Here is a 16,984-nt window from a genome sequence, read left to right as displayed (position 1 = left end):
CTGACATATTTTTTAAAGTCCACACTTTATACAAATTTCCTTACTTTTTTTCCTAATATTTTTTTTTATATTTCAAGATATCATTCGGGATACTGCATTAATTTTAGTTGTAATGTCACCTCAGACTCCCCTTGGCTAAGGCAGTTTCTCAGACTTTTCTTGTTGTTGATAACCATGATCTTTTTCTAAAGGACTTATCAGGTATTTCTTGGAATGCCTTTCAACTGGGATTTATCTGATGTACCCTCAGAATTAGGGTAAGTTATGTGTTTTTGGCAGAAAGACCCTGAAGGTGAAAGGCCATTTTCATCATATCCTACCAAGTTTATATCCATTCACATGACTTAGTGCTGTTGATTTTGATTCTGAGCACCAGGTTGAGGTAGTATTTGTGAGGTGTCTCCAGTAAAATTAGTCTTTCTCCACTTTCCATACTGTACTCTTCAGAAGAGGTTACTATGTGCAGTGCCCACTTAAGGGTGGAGAGTAACAAACCACCTACTTGAGGAAGATAAGAGAATATTTACATACATTATTTGGAATTCTTTTTCATAGAGTATTTGTCTATTCTGGCCCCACTTATTTGTTTATTCAATAATTTATTTATACCAGTATGGACTTAATTGATACTTGTTTTATATTCTGAGTTATATAATCCAATATCACCTTTTATTGCTCAAGTTGTTGGAATTTTGGCCATTAGGGGTTCTTTGAGTTGGCTCCTGTGTCCTCTTGACCTACCCCAATGAATGTGTTTTGTTTTGGTTTGGTTTTGAGTACTTCCTTACTTTTTGTTACTAAAAGAAGCTCTAGGTTCATCTTGTGTATTGCTGCCCTAGTTCCAGAATCATCCATCTTTCTAGGGAAGCCTCGTTCCTTTTCTTGGAGAATGGTATCAGAAATCAAGAGCTGGGCTGAAGTGTGCTTTTTGCTACTGGAGTGTCATTGCTTGTAGGCGATATTGAGCTCACGGAATTAGCAGATATATGTGTGTATATTAACCCATATATAGACATAAACTTGTAAATATTTCTGTATGAAAACATATGTATATATACTAAGCTAAATACAAGTTCATACTAATATCTCCAATTGTAATTCACCACCACATAGATCATTGTACACTTCTCCCTTGCTTGTCTATAACCTTGTATGCCAACCGTGAGAAACCTGGCTCCCACCATCTGCCATCTCCTTATTTAATGAGTCAATTTCCTGTCTATAAGTATAATGGTATCAACATGGTTAACCCTGTACTCGCTTCAGCAGCACATATGGTAAAATTGGAATGATACAGAGATTAGCATAGCCCCTGCACAAGGATGACACAAAAATTCATGAAACATTCCATATTTTTCTACCAGGGGATGAGTATTAAAGAGGACCCCTGTTGGGATGAGTACTGGGTGTTATACACAACTAATGAATCATTGACCACTACAATAAGAATTTAGGATGTGCTCTATGTTGTCTAACTAAACATAATGAAAAATTAAAAACAAAAAGCAAAAAACACAACCAAAATGCTTAATCCTGAGCCACTGGTGGAAAATAATGTTATCAACTCATGCTTATGTACAGCTCTTTTTGCCTTGAGTCTTATGGATCCCAGTAATTCCTAAGGTTAATTAGGTCAATGCCCTTCCTCTCATATTCGTCAGGGCAGTTGTTTCCTACATTCATAATAAAGTTAGATTGTTTTGTCTCATTCTACATCCTGAGGTCTACTGACCTTCTAATGGATTTTCAAAATTTGCAAGTTAAGGTTTTCTGTTAGTGATGTATAGTTGTGTGAGTTTTGGCAAATGCTTGATGTCATGTATCAATAATGACAGTGTGAAACAGAATAGCTTTGTTAACCTAAAAAAATTTTCTGTGCTTCACCTAATCAACTCTCTGCCTCATTCCTGAATTCCTGGCAATCCCTGGTCTTTTCACCATAATTACAGTTTTGTTTTTGTTTTCCAAAATGTTGTACAAGTAGAATAACATATTATGTAGCTACTTCAGGCTGGCTTCTTTCATTTAGCAGTACTTGTTTAAGAGTCATCCATATCTTCTCATGCCTCAATAGGTATTTACTTTTTATTACTGAAAAATATCCCATTGTTTGTATGTATCATAATTTGTTTTCCCATTAAGCTGTTGAAGGACATCTTGGTTGCTTGAACTTCCAGTGATTATAAATAAATTTACTATAAATATTCAGGTTTTTGTGTAGACATAACTTTTCAGATAAATTGAGTAAGTAACCAGGAGCATGAATTTTGGATCCTATAGTAAGGCTACGCTTAGCTTTCTAAGAAACTACTAATTTCTATTCCAAAGTGTTTGTACATTTTAAATTCCCACCAGCAAAGAATGAGAGTTCTAGTTGCTCCCCTACTTTAGTGGTATTGTCAGTTTAAAAATAATGTTATCCATTCTAATATGTGCATTGTTGTATCTTATTATTTTAGTTTATAAAGAACTTTTGACTGAGCCTATTCACAATCCTTGTTTTTGTTAGCCAGCATTTGATGTAATATTTTATTATCTTTCTTCACTATAGCCAGTTTAATAATTGTTAAACTTTTCTTCGCAGAGAGACCAAAATTTTACCCTATAGTAATGGTTAAAAAACAATTAAATTAATTAAAATACATAAAAAATCTCACCAGCACATTTAAGCATATTATAATATTATAAGCAAAGGAAGCAGCTGCAGCAGGAACTGGGCACATTATAGATTTATTAAGAATGAAAATACAAACAAAACTATGCGGTATCAATATGCTAAATGTCCTACTATGGTTGGCTAGTACTGATAGAATGCCATCCAAATCATAAATTAAGTCAGAATTTTTAATGCCACTTTGTGTTCCTTTTCAGTTCATTTATGTCACTGATGCAGAGTCCAGTGGGGAGAAAAATAATGTGCATTATGATTGTCAGTTTGGGTGGTGATATTTGAAAAGAAAAGAAATGGGAAAAGGAACAACTGATGTAAGTGATATTTGGCATTGCTTTCAACACAGCTTTCAGAAAGGATGTCTTCAAGTATTGCCAAATCCTATCTGTACAATAGCCCTTAAATGGACAATTTTGCATGAAGCTCAGGTGATTTAACGGTTGTGAACCCTTCTATGAAGTCATTTTGCACATCTCTTTGCTTAGTTAATAGAATCATGCCAGATGGAAAGTTAGAAGTGGTCTAAACACCTTATCTTTCAGATAAGAAAATTGACAATCTGAAAAACCTTACTAATTTTTAAAAAATTACAAAAACAGTCTACCAAATACAGGGCAAGAAGCCCAGTCTCTGGATTCATTCTGTTTTGTTCCCCCAATGGAAGAGCAGAGGAGTTGGCCATATATGTAATTCATATGCAGACTTTAAGATAGGTAGAGGGGTTGACTCTGGAAAGGGCCCAGGAAATTGAATGCTCAGGGAGATACCAGACTCAAGTATACCTGACCCTCATTTGTTTGTTTAAGTAATGGGCTTTCCTGATTAAGTAAACAAGCAAAATTAGTTCTAAACCTTGGCTTCTCATTTCAGTTCTGACAGAAATACTGACTATTCTGTTATCTGTTATCTGTTGAGCACCTGCTAGCTAGTCACAGCTATCAACAATGATATATCCTTTTGTTTGTTATTCTATTCCTGCTTTACTTCTTCACTAACCTTCACTTTAATCCCTGAGAACATTTTCACAAATAAGTTACTCACACACAAGCCTTTGTCTCAGGTACTATTAGTGGGAGTAAGAAAAGATAATAAATAAATAAATAATATATATATATTTATACATATATGTATAATACATATATTATATAACATATAATATATGTATATATTTAAATGCACAATTTTCAGTCTTGATAGTTGCAGAAGTTTGAGCTTTTTTTAACCTCCTTTTTTGATAATTATTTTCATTTTTATAATAATATTCTTATAATTTTTTCTTTGATTCATTCACTTAAAGGAAATGAAAACTTAGCTCATTTGCATAGTCAATTCCAATTCCTCCTCCTCATCTTCTTAAAGTATCAAATTCACTATATTTTTTTTAAAGATTTTATTTATTTATTTGACAGACAGAGACCACAATTAGGCAGAGAGGCAGGCAGAGAGAGGAAGGGAAGCAGGCTCCTTGCCCAACAAAGAGCCCAATGCGGGGCTCCATCCCAGGACTCTGGGATCATGACCTGAGCTGAAGGCAGAGGCTTTAACCCACTGAGCCACCCAGGCATCCCACTATTTTTAGTTAAGATAGAAATCTCCATTTTCAGCCTTATGATGATTTAATACTGTTCACTCCAAAGCTGTATTCTATTTAACTCCCTTTCTTGAAAAGTTTGCTTTACCCCCTTGAGTTAATTTATCTTTTTTTTCATTTGCATAATTTTGTACATATCTATCCATAATTCTTATTTCATGTTCTGTAACTTCAATTCATATATCTTTTCTAATATATCACTTTTTTTTCCTGAAGATCAGTATAAGATTTTCTGGACTCCTGCTGCCATTTTTTTTTCTTTTCTAAAAAGATTTTATTTATTTATTTGACAGAGAGAAAGTAAGGACAAGCAAGGGGAGAAGCAGGCAGAAGTAGAGGGAGAAACAGTTTCCCTGCAGAGCAAGGAGCCCAATTCGGGTCTCAACCCCAGGACCCTGGGATGATGACCTGAGTCAAAGTCAGATGCTTAACTGACTAAGCCACCCAGACACACCTCCTGCTGCCATTTGGATGCTTACATATTGTAAAAACTCCTCTTTGCCTCTTTCTATTTCTGGAATACTCTTTCCCATGCTTCCTGTTTTTGGAAGCATAGCCTCCAAATAAAGAAGACATGGAAAGTAAAATTCATGAGTCCTCTCCATTCTGAAATAGGTGTTTAAAAATGATTTTATCATCATTTTCTATTTATTAATAGTTTGGCTGGATATAGAATACTGGGTTAAAAATATTTTCCCGTGGAGGCATAATTTATTTTAATACTTTAATGGAGCACAAAGATAATACTATTTTTCAATCTATAGTCTATATTCCTATTTCTTCTAATATCCTTCAATACAAGATTTTTTCCTTTCTTCCTCGGTTTCTTATTTCTTTCTCTTTTTTGGTGGGGTAAGTGGGATCCAAAGTCTTTAGTTTCTTTCATTCTAGAACACTTCTCATGTTCTTTTCCTAGCAAGATTATTTTTAAAAGTCAAATGGCAGTTGTTTTACAGACTGTCCCTTACTTTGTAGGTGATGATTTTCCCATAATTAAATTGAAATTAAATGGTTTTGGCAGATGGTATTGAATCTCTTAATGCATCACAAGAGGAAACATAACCTTAGTTTATCTTATTAGTGAACTATAAGGTAGAGTTTGATAAAAAGTACTTATACACTGAACTGGAGGTTCACAGTGTTCATTAAAGAGCAGTTCACAGTGTTATTCATATGTGAAGGCATCGATGTTATGTATTTGGGTACAGAAAATTATATCACATTCAATTTAAAAATGTGGAATAGACCTTCCCTAAATAATCAAGGCTCAAATGGCAAAATGATATCAAATAAAGCAACTATAAATATATAAAGCAACTACAGGATTTACCTAAACTGATAAAAAGCACATTACATGCACTGATTAAAGGATCTGAAATTATAACATTGATGGATTGTACAACTTCTCTGGAGAGACGCTACATAATGTGAAGACTCAGAAAGGACTATGTAGAGCTTGGGTTTCCTTCTTTCTGTTCTCTCAAAATCCCATAGAAGGTTATGTGAGAACAGCCATTCTAAAACTACTAATATTAAGAACAGTCATTTCCTTCTTATTAATTCAAATCCTCTGTAATATACTTGATATTTCCGTGTTCTTCATCTGGGTAAAATACTAATACCCCTTTTTTTATTATGACATATTTTGAAGCTCAGACCAAATATATTCACTCTTAAATGAGAGTAAAAAGATCTTTCTCTGAAAAAGGCATAAGATATATGTGAAGGTGGAATTCAAAACTGACCCCTGTACACAGAGAGGAGGAAGAGACCAAAGAAGGAGGCAGGCCACTCTGGATTCGTAGGTAGAAGGTTTAAGCAAAGGAATTTACATACAAGTTCTGTCTTGAGGGACTGCAACAGAAATACAGCTCTGCCTCCAAGAACTCCATAAAAAGTTTGTATAGAGGCCTTAACTAAATTTAGTCACATATACAATCTATACAGTCTCAGGGGAGGGGTTGAGAAGTTTGAGGAAATCTTGCTTTGCTCCCGCTCTCCTCAACCAGAGGTCACGTCCTCTTAATGACATCCTCTAATACTTTGTGAGTTCAAAACCTGGCTTCACCATTTACTAGTTTCGCTGAATTCAGGCCAGTGAGTCAATCTCTCTCCCTCATGTTCCTCATCCAAAAAACGACAATGCTAGCGTCAATTAGAGAAGATTATTATAAGGATTGAATTAGTTCATAGGTACAAAATACTTCAAACATAGTAAGTACTCACTTAACTGTTTAATGCTATTACCAATCTTATGGTATGGATGCCCTTTTCTGTCTGTCTTGTTGAAAACTGTCAGGGATGATTTTTCTCAATTTCTTTTGTACGTTTCCTAGGACCATCTTAAATGCTAACTTCTCAGAACACACAGTAACTGTCACATGTCTACCCTTTGGTATCTGAAATAGTTTATATACAATTCCATGTAAAGTGGCTATTTATTCGTTTTACTTTTATAGTATTCCTTATTCAGAAGATTTTCCTCCTCCCCCATCCCTTCAGTTTGAGTCGTGTTACAATACTCCATGTTACCATCATCCCTTTCTCTTACTCCTTGTTATCTTCTCTACGGCATGACATTGCTGCTCATTTTTTAGTCATTGAACCAAGACCTCATCAACATGAGGGCAATAGACAGGGATATTCTTCAAAGAGATCTGTTTTTTACAGTTTTATGCAAGACTGTGTATATAGAATCATATGTGTGTGGTTTTTTTTTTTTTTTTTCCTCAGAAAGGGAATGTACCCATCAGAACCTTAAAGGTTATATGTACCCAAGTAAAGAACCACTAGTCTTTACGCAGAGTAAAATAAAAAATGCAATTATGCTTGGTTTATTTTCAGTATCTTCCTCATCGTTCTCTCTCACCTCATCACTATGTATATATGCCATTCTAATTAAACTGATTTAATTGAACTGATTATGAAATTAATTCAAAGGAAAAATAGTGGAGCCTCACCTCATTACTAATAAATTAAGAACAAAGAGATGAAAGATGGACATTTCAAAGAAAAGAGAGAAAAAAGAACACAATGCAAAAGGAATAATTATATTGTGATGGAGTGTTCAGCTAAACCTAAGCTGTGTCTATGACTTAAGGAAAGGTGATTGAACTTGTGCTTCAAAGAAACAAAAACCTGAGCATTTACAAACAGAGATGAACGGATACTGTCAAATAGTCAGAAAAGGATGGAATGCTTATAAGTGGAAGTTTTCAAGGAGAGACTGAAAGAAATGGATTACAGTAAAGCATCAGATATTGAATTTAAAAGAAATAAATAGCATTGTGTTAGATATTCATCTACTTGGAAAGTACAACAAATATAAAAAAAACAAAAGTTAGTGACCAAAGAGTTTTGAGAAGAAAAAAAGAAGAAGGAAGAAAAATGGATAGAAATGAAAAGAGGGAGAATAAATGAGGCAAGTAGCATTCCGGCACAAATGGATGTGCTGAGAATGTTGTCCCCGAGCACTAAATCATTCCACACTAACAATCTACATCGGAAATTCCAACTTTTTGTTTTTGCTACACCTAGGCTTTCTTGCGTAGTAATGTCTTTCGAGATTTCATTGTTCTCTCATGAAAATCTGCCAAGCTCCCAATGACCTATTTAGACAGAAGGAACAAGATGAGTTTCAGCCAGTAACAGTTAATTGCTTTTTTAACAGGAAAGTAGACAACGAATATCCCTGACACTTTGCCAGGGATCAGATATATTTCTTGGGCCTTTTACACATTACCTTATGTCACCCTCAAAAGAGTTCTCTGAGTCATACATATCTATACATTTCAGCAGCTACATACTTTGCTTTGATATATAATTTTTATGTGACTTTTCTCATGAAACAACTCCAAACACTCCAAACTATTAAAGTATATGCCTACATTTTTTCTCTCCTCCAAGTATGGACATTTGTATGTGTTTATAGTTAATTAAAAATAACTTACGGGTAATAATCCAAAGAACTACTGTCACATGTTTTCTATTTTAGTACACAAATGACCAAAAAATAAATAAATAAATTTAATAAGAGCAATTGTACTTTTTTCCAAACATTCAATTTTAAGTAAATTCTCTGGAACTTCATAATCCCAAGGAAAATCCTCTACACTTTTACATAAATAATTTCAGACAATTTGAATAGAAATTTTTGTTCTGATTTTATAGATAAATAATTTAATGTTAGGAGAAATTAAATGGCTTTTCCCACATGATTCCCTTAGGATTTCAATGTATAGGCAAATTTTATAATTATCTTTTCCTGAATATTCTGTGTTTTCTTAGTATTTTTTTTTTTCTATTTTGCATGGGGGAATATTTGGGATAGCGTAGACTATTCATACATAAACATCAATTGTTTCACTGAATGATGCCATCAGTATTTATCCCTCATTGTATTATTTTTCTGTTAACAGATATGAGAAATTCTATACTTGATCTTAGCCAAAAGTCCAAGAAGCAATCACAGATATAAGAAATTCCATAACATTATTTGGAAAAATATGTATAATAAAGTTTTATTGTAGAACTTGATTATATGATAGGGTTATAAAACAAGCTTTTGATCTTAGATCATATGTTTGAACTCAGATTACACAGTAGCAAGTTTTCAAAAATTGCCTATTTGTTTATTTATATTGCCCAAGCAATATCTTTTCTTTAATTTTTTATTTTTTATAAACATATAATATATTTTTATCCCCAGGGGTACAGGTCTGTGAATCGCCAGGTTTACACACTTCACAGCACCCACCAAAGCACATACCCTCCCCAATGTCCATAACCCTAGCCCCCTTCTCCCAAACCCTCTCCCCCCAGCAACCCTCAGTTTGTTTTGTGAGATTAAGAGTCACTTATGGTTTGTCTCCCTCCCAATCCCATCTTGTTTCATTTATTCTTCTTCTACCCCCTTAAGCCCCCATGTTGCATCACCACTTCCTCATATCAGGGAGATCATATGATAGTTGTCTTTATCCGCCAAGCAATATCTTTTATATATTTATATCTTTGTCCTAAAATGAAGAAAACCAATATTTATAAACTGGAATCTAATTGATGAGATTAAATCATCCGCTCAGCTCTGAAACTTACTTATCTTTTTTCCAGGTAATACTTTATCCTAACTGTGTAAAAAGTACATATGTATTATGATTTTTAATGCTGTTACCATATTCTGTTGATCAAAATAACTATAACTGGTTTAACCAATTTCTTATCTTCATTCACTTAGATTGTTAAATTATTTGCTGCTATAAAAAATCCTGCAGTACACATGTATTATAAATATTCCAGTCCCAAATTCATAACATAAATGTAATTATGAGGCCATATCAGACAAATCCCATCTAAAAAATATTCTGTAAAATGACTGAACTTCATTATTCAAAAATGTCAATATAAGCCAGGGTAAAAACAGGTTTGGGATCCTTCTGTAGTTTAGGAGATTAAAGAGACATGATGATTATTTGTGAAACATAATCTTAGACTATATTCTGGAGAAGTTATAGTTAGAAATGTAATATGGGGCTGTGCATTAGCTATCCATTGTGACATAATAATTTAGCAGCTCAAAATTCCCAGCTTAAAAGAGCAAACTTTTATTCTCTTACCATTTCTCTGGGTCAGGAATTTGAAAGAAATCTGACTAGATAGTTCTGTCTCAAGGTCTCTTATGTCTTTGTAATTATTACTTCAGTGCCATTGTTTTTATATCTTCTAAGAAGACAGGTAGAATATATTTATGAATTCCAACCAATATATAAACATCTACCTATAATTATTTCTGAATCTACTCATTAGTATATATATTAAGCTACACTTAAGTTCATACAGATGTCTAACTTGAAATCAGTTATAATGGTATTAGGTCAGTTGACTCCCTCCAATGCAATTATATTATTCATTTGTAATGTTATTGCATTACATAATGTTGAGTCTTAGCTTCCCCAAAAATGCTGGTTGTATTTTTTTTTTTTTAATTTTCACACATTTAAGTTCACTCTGTGTATGTATTTTTCCATGGGTTTTAACCACCTCAGTCTCATACAGAACAGATCTACCACACTATGTTCCTTGGTAGATCTCATTTTAGTCAACTACTCTGCCATCTACCAATGCCTTGAGAGCTCTGATCCTGTTTTCTACCACTATAGTTTGGCCTTTTACAGAATTTCACATAAATAGCATCATATAATATGTCTCCTTTAGTCTTTTATTTTTCACTTGGTAAAATCCACTTACGATTAACACATGGATTTAATGAATCAATAGGTTGTTCCTTTATATCATCAAATAATATTTGGACTGTATGGTATAGATCGACCACAGTTTGTTTAGCCACTTTTCCCAGTAGAACAGTATTTTGGTTGTGTAAGGGCCTGGTTGGCCAGAGGGAGTCATTTTGTGTTTATGTAGTAAATTTATGTTGACCCTATGCAGTAAACTTAGATTGACCCACCGGGGAGAAGCTGGACGCAGCCATGCTCCCCAGAGCAGGAGTGGATGTGGGGATGCTCCATCCCTCTGTTGGTAGATCTATGGGGATTTGAGTCCCCCTGGGCAGTCGGGGGGTTCAAGTCTCCCTAGGTGGTTGCCGGGGGGTTCGAGTCCCCCTGGGTGGTCAGGGGCCTGCCAGGGGGTTCAAGTCCCTCTAGATGATCAGGGAGTTCAAGTCCACCTGGGTGATTGAGGGGCTTCGAGTCTCCCCAGGTGGTTGGGGGGTTTGAGGGGTTTGAGTCCCCCTAGACCAGTGGCAGGTTCTGGGTAAGAATCGTTGGGCCTGCAGTTGTCTTTCCCTGGTCCTTTTGTTGTCTGTTATGTTGTTTGTTATGATTGAAGGAATGGGGCAAGTGGAGAGTAAGGGGACTCTGACTTTCATCTCTCTGTTCTTCGTAATTAGATGTGAGGCTTCTCACTCACTCATTTCATGTGTTAAGGGCCATGACTGGAGCTAACCTGGGTTAGTCTAATGCCGGGTTAAGGTACCCAGTACTGATGCTCATTGGAGCCAGGCTTGGAATATGAGTGTCTAGTGGGCCACTTTTGGTAAGCAGACCTGGCACTGTGGGATGAACTGACCTTGAGACAGAGACTTTAAGGAATATTCCCAAGCAGCTTTGGAAACTCCCCTTGTTTTGGGGAATTTCTTGCCTTCTCTGGCCCAACATGGACTGCCTAGCCCCTCCCCCTTGCTGGCAGGAGAGCATGGCATCTGAAGTGGAGATGGTTATTTGTCTGTCTCAAGGTTTTAATGGGTAATTGTTAAAGTGGCTTCCGAAGTCTTTGGTAACCTGAAACTGTGAAGGGTTGCTTGAATGACAAATGAAATTAAGTTTGTTGGACATGTAGGTCTTAACTAAATGGGATAAAATGCTAGAGTGTTGGCTGCTGGAACTGGGTTTGTGCTGGTATACACAGTTCTTCTGGGGCCCAGGAGGGAGAGTAGGGTATAGGGGTTAGGCACCTTTGGGTGGATATCTTCAACCCATTTATTAACTTCCCGCAAGTCCTGGATGGGCTGGTACTCCCCAGTCTCGGCCTTTTTGACCGGCAGCAAAGGTGTGTCCCATGGAGATTTGGAAGGAACTAGGATCCCATTTCCTTGGAGGCGGTTAATGTGTTTTCTGATCCCTTCCTTTGCTTCCCAGGGAAGGGGGTACTGCTGAACGTGAACAGCAGTAGCTGTCGCCTTTAACTATACCACCACTGGAGGTTGTTCCTTGGCCAAGCCAGGGGGCTTCCCTTCTGCCCAGACTTCGGGAAACTCGTCCTGTAGGATTTGGAGAAGGCTCCCCAACTTTGTCTCCTCTGGTTTTGAGACTGGTTCATAAAGGAGGTATTCATCTACTGCTGCCATAAGCACTTGTACAGTGGGTTGTCTCAAGGTAACAGTCATGCCTCCTTCCAAGAACTGAATCTCCTCTTGACCACCTATGCTATCAAGGGCCTTCTCTGGACTCCACCCGACTGATGGATGATGAACACACAAGTGACAGGGTATCAGGCCTTCCTCCTCAACGAACCAAGAGTGACCTTCCAGTCCCTGGTGGTGCTAAATCCAGCCAGACTGCTGTGAGAGGAGCTGGCTGACCGTCCACACGACTGTGGGGAGGTCCTAATCCAAGTCACAGGAATAAGGCCGGATCTCAGAGACATTCCCCTCCCAGATGCCAAGATGACTCTGTTCACAGATGGGAGTAGCTACATGGTCAATGGAAAGAGTTATGCGGGGGCTGCAGTGGTTTCTCCTGAGCAGGAACTCTGGACAGCAGCCCTGTCACATGGAACTTCGGCACAAAAAGCGGAACTGATTGCACTCGCTAAGGCACTGCAGATGGCCAAAGGTAAAACCACCAACATCTATATGGACAGCAGGTATGCCTTTGCTATTCTCCATATACGTGGGGCTATTTATAAAGAAAGGGGCCTAATAGCAGAAGGAAAAGGAATTAAAACAGAGGAGAAATATTGGCTCTCCTCCAGGCTATTTGGGACCAAAAAGAGGTGGCTGTAATGCATTGCTCAGGACACCAAAAGGGGACTGATCTGATTTCAAAAGGAAACCAATCAGCAGATTGAGCCGCAAAGCAAGCAGCCCAAGAAACAGTGCAAGAGCTGGTTACACTCCCTGTTCTAGCCCTACCAGAAAAACTGGAATATTCAGAGGAAGATTTAAAGTATTTTCAGAAATGGGCTAAATTAGACTATGAAAGGGACTGGGCTAAGACTAAAAGAGGAAAGTTAATTCTTCCTTGAAGACTAGGTAAGAAGTTAGTAGACCAGATACATCCGGGTACTTATTTGGGGATACGCAAACTCAAGGACCTTATAGGCAAGCAATTCCAGGTTTCTAAATTAGGGCATATGGTTCAGGGTATAGTTGATAGATGTGCTTAATGCCAGGAAGTTAATGTGGGAGGAACTAGAATGGGAAGAGGGAAAAGTGAAAGAGTTAAGGAACCAGGAATTTATTGGGAAATAGATTTTACAGAAATGAAACTCAGAAAATATGGGCACAAGTATATGTTAGTTTTTGTAGATACCTTTTCAGGCTGGGTAGAGGTTTTTTCTGCCAAATATGAGACAGCAGGAGTGGTGACCAAAAAGCTACTAGAAGAAATAATTCCTAGGTTTGGGCTGCCTCTCGCGATCGGGTCAGACAATGGCCCTGCATTTGTGAGCTCAGTCTCACAGGCATTGATTGACTAAGGCCTAAGGCCGTGGGCACAAATTGGAAACTACATTGTGCCTACTGGCCCCAGAGTTCCGGGCAAGTAGAGAGAATGAACCGGACTCTAAAAGAGACCTTGACAAAACTAATTCTGGAGACTGGCGGTGGATGGGTGGATCTCTTTCCTTTCACCCTTCTCAGGGCACGATGTACACCCTATTTAAACAAGGTGACCCCATTTGAAATAATGTTTCAATTATTTCATCATATGTTTCAATTATTCATTATAAGTGTCTAATGGTCACTATCAAGTGGGGAACTTGGAGCCTCATTGGAAGGGACATTTACTGTTATCCTGACCACCCCCAGAGCAGTAAAAGTAGAAGGCATCAGGGTCTGGATTCACACAGACCCCGTCAAATGAGCAGAGGACGAAGATGCCCCCCTGAGGTGGAAGCCTCAGTAAATGGACCCCGCTGACCGGGGACTAAAGCTAAGACTCAAAAGACTATGAGTTCATTGTTGCTCCTATTGTTACCTGTTTATGTAAAGTATAGATAGGAAATTAGATGAAGGAAATTAGGAAAAAATGGAAAAGGTTCTATGAAGTGGTAAATGGCTAACTTATCAACCGACTGTGCACTAGTTTCATTTGTACAAAAGAAAACTAGAGCAATAAAAATGTTACATGCTCAATATAACCCCTTACAACCAGAGAACATAGAACTGGCTGAAAAGTCAAGGATTTGACTAATCTCCAAAGAAAAGGGGGGAATATAAGGGCCTGGTTGGCCAGAGGGAGTAATTTTGTGTTTATGTAGTGAACTTAGATTGACCCTATGCAGTAAACTTAGATTGACCTCGCCCCTCCCAGAGGAACTTACTTGTAAAGCCTAGATACAAGGGTGGGTCAGGACAGGTGAAGACATCCAATCAGTGGGACATGCATATATCTATTAGGGTAAATTGAAATTCAATTGGCCACCCGTGTGTTATCTAGCAGTTTTTTTCTGTGTGTGGCAGACTTAGCATGACTGTTCAGTGTTCTCTGTGTATTGCAATCTCATTGGCCACCTGTGTATAGTCCAGCTAAACTACCTCTATAAAAGTTAGTCTGTGAATCTGGGAGGGATCGCCTCTTTGCAAGAGGTATGATTCTCGATGCTTGACCAGTCAGTATGATTCTCGATGCTTGGCGCAAAATAAAGCTTTGCTTGACCTTCGCTTTGTATCAGTCTCGCTCCTTTGATTATGGACACTAGCAGGTTGCATCCAGCTTTTTGCAATTATGAATAGGATGCTATAAACATTCATATATGTTTTTTTTGTGTGAACATAAGTGTTCAATTCACTTGAATAATTTCCTAGGAATGATATTGTTGGGACATATGTTAAGTCTATGTTTAATTTATAACAAACTGCCAAACTGTCTTTCATGGTGGCTGCGCCATCGGTATTCCTACCTGTAATGAATTCCTGTTGTTCCACATCATTGCCAGCATTTGTTACTGTCAATTTTTAAAATTTTTGACATTTGAATAGTCATCCAGTGGAATGTCATTGCCACTTTAATTTGCTTTTCCCTAATGACAAATGATGTTAAGCCTCATTTCATGAGTTTATTTAATATCCATATGTCTCCTTTGGTAAAGTGTCTATTCAGATCTTTATTTTTAAAATTTTTGTCTGTTTTCCAATTATCATATGCTCTCCCTGATATGAGGAATTTGAGGGGGTAGGGAATGAAAAAATGAAACAAGATGGGGTCAGGAGGGAGATAAACCATAAGAGACTCTTAATCTCACAAAACAAACTAAGGGTTGCTCAGGATGGGTGGTTAGGGAGAGGGTGGTTGGGTTATGGACATTGGGGAGGATACGTGCTGGTGAGTGCTGTGAAGTGTGTAAGCCTGATGATTCACAAACCTGTACTCCTGGGGCTAATAATATATTATATGTTAATAATATATATATGTATATATATATAATTTTTGTCTGTTTACTTCACATCTTCACAAGATGATTATATATTATGCACATAAGTCTTTATCAAATATGTGATTTGCAAATATTTTCTCTCTTGCTTTTCAAAAGGCAGAATGTTTTAATTTTGATAAAGTTCAATTTATCAGCTTTTTCTTTAATAGTTTATACTTTAGGTTTGTATCTAAAAACTCACCATTAAACCCAATGTCATACATGCATTCTGCTATATTTTCCTCTTAATGTTTTATAAGTTTATGTTTTAACTCCATGACTTTAAGTTAATGATTTCAGTCTATGATCCATTCTGAATTAATTTTGTGTAGCATGTGAGTTATGTTTCTCAGGTCTATTTTTTAAACATATGGCTGTCCAATGATCCAGCACAATTTCTGGAAAAAACAACAACAACAATCCTTTCTCAGATGATTTGCTAAAGTTATGTTTTTAGTAAATTATAAAAAATCTTTGGAAGCAGAAAAAAATCTAATATTTGATGAGATATGTATTACTTTTCCAAGGCTTCTAAAGCAATTTACTACAAATTGGGTGTTCTAACAACAGAAATTTATTATCTCATAGCTCTGTAGGCCAGAAGTAAAAAAATCAAGGTATTAAGTAGGGTTGGCTCATTCTACAGCCTGTGAGGGAGAATCTGGACACTAGTCTTTGGAGTTAGGGTTCAATTTAATACAGGATGATCTCATTTTGAAATTAGTAACAATTATATCTGTAATGACCCTTTTTCAAGTAATGTCATATAAACAAGCTCCTGGTGGTATAAACCTTTTTTTTTTTTTTCTTTTTTGGTGGGGGAAGGGGGAGATGCTGCCCAACCCACTATAATTCATATCAGGAATATTAATTATGGAATCAAGATTAAGTCTTACATAATTAAAGTATTCAGAGAAGAGACTGATTTATTTCATTAGACTGGAAGTGATTTTTTAGTGCTATTGAAAATTTGTGATCTGCTTTGAAATTTTTATTTTGGAATACTATTACTTGCTTACCTATTTTTCAGCCCAAACAAATGCATGTCTTTCTGATTATTCAAACACACAAGTACCCAGTATCTTGAATATAAAATGAAAATATTTTGTATTTTGTGACCATAAGTTAAAATGAGTTAGTAAAGATATTTATTTAATGAGAAAATGATAAACATTTTGGGAAGATGGTCACAGCAGTGGATATCCCAAATTTGTGGACAAAAACAAAATGCTAACATAAAATTAAAAATTCCCTACAGTACAACCAAATAAAATAAATGACAGACAATTTCATGAACTCCAAAATCTGAGCAAGTGGACAAAGCCACCTTATTCTACCAGACCATCAAGAAGCAAACCTGTGTGTGGCAAAGACAACAGGGCTTCTGATAGTTTTAATAAGAGAAACCACATTCCCAAAAGGAACTCACTGGAAATATAGAAAGGTTTATATGATAATAGTGGCTAAAATTAAGAGTATTATACAAATTTATGGAGAACAAAAATCACCTATAGAACAAATGGCATCAGGACAAGATGAACCCCATGAACTGAAATTAGCACTTGAAGCTTCTT

At 36.5% G+C, this 16,984-nt stretch overlaps 1 non-coding gene across 1 annotated transcript; it reads left to right on the top strand.

The window, feature by feature from the left end:
- Positions 1–1,253: 1,253 nt before the first annotated feature.
- Positions 1,254–1,357, top strand: LOC132002305 (U6 spliceosomal RNA). The gene has a single exon (XR_009399807.1). It is a non-coding gene; the product is annotated as a U6 spliceosomal RNA (small nuclear RNA).
- The last annotated feature ends 15,627 nt before the right edge of the window (positions 1,358–16,984 follow it).

This window comes from Mustela nigripes, chromosome 14 (genome assembly GCF_022355385.1).
Source record: "Mustela nigripes isolate SB6536 chromosome 14, MUSNIG.SB6536, whole genome shotgun sequence".
Lineage (NCBI taxonomy): Eukaryota > Metazoa > Chordata > Mammalia > Carnivora > Mustelidae > Mustela > Mustela nigripes.
Note: the sequence above shows the minus strand (reverse complement) of the source record. Positions and strands in the feature narration are given on the sequence as shown.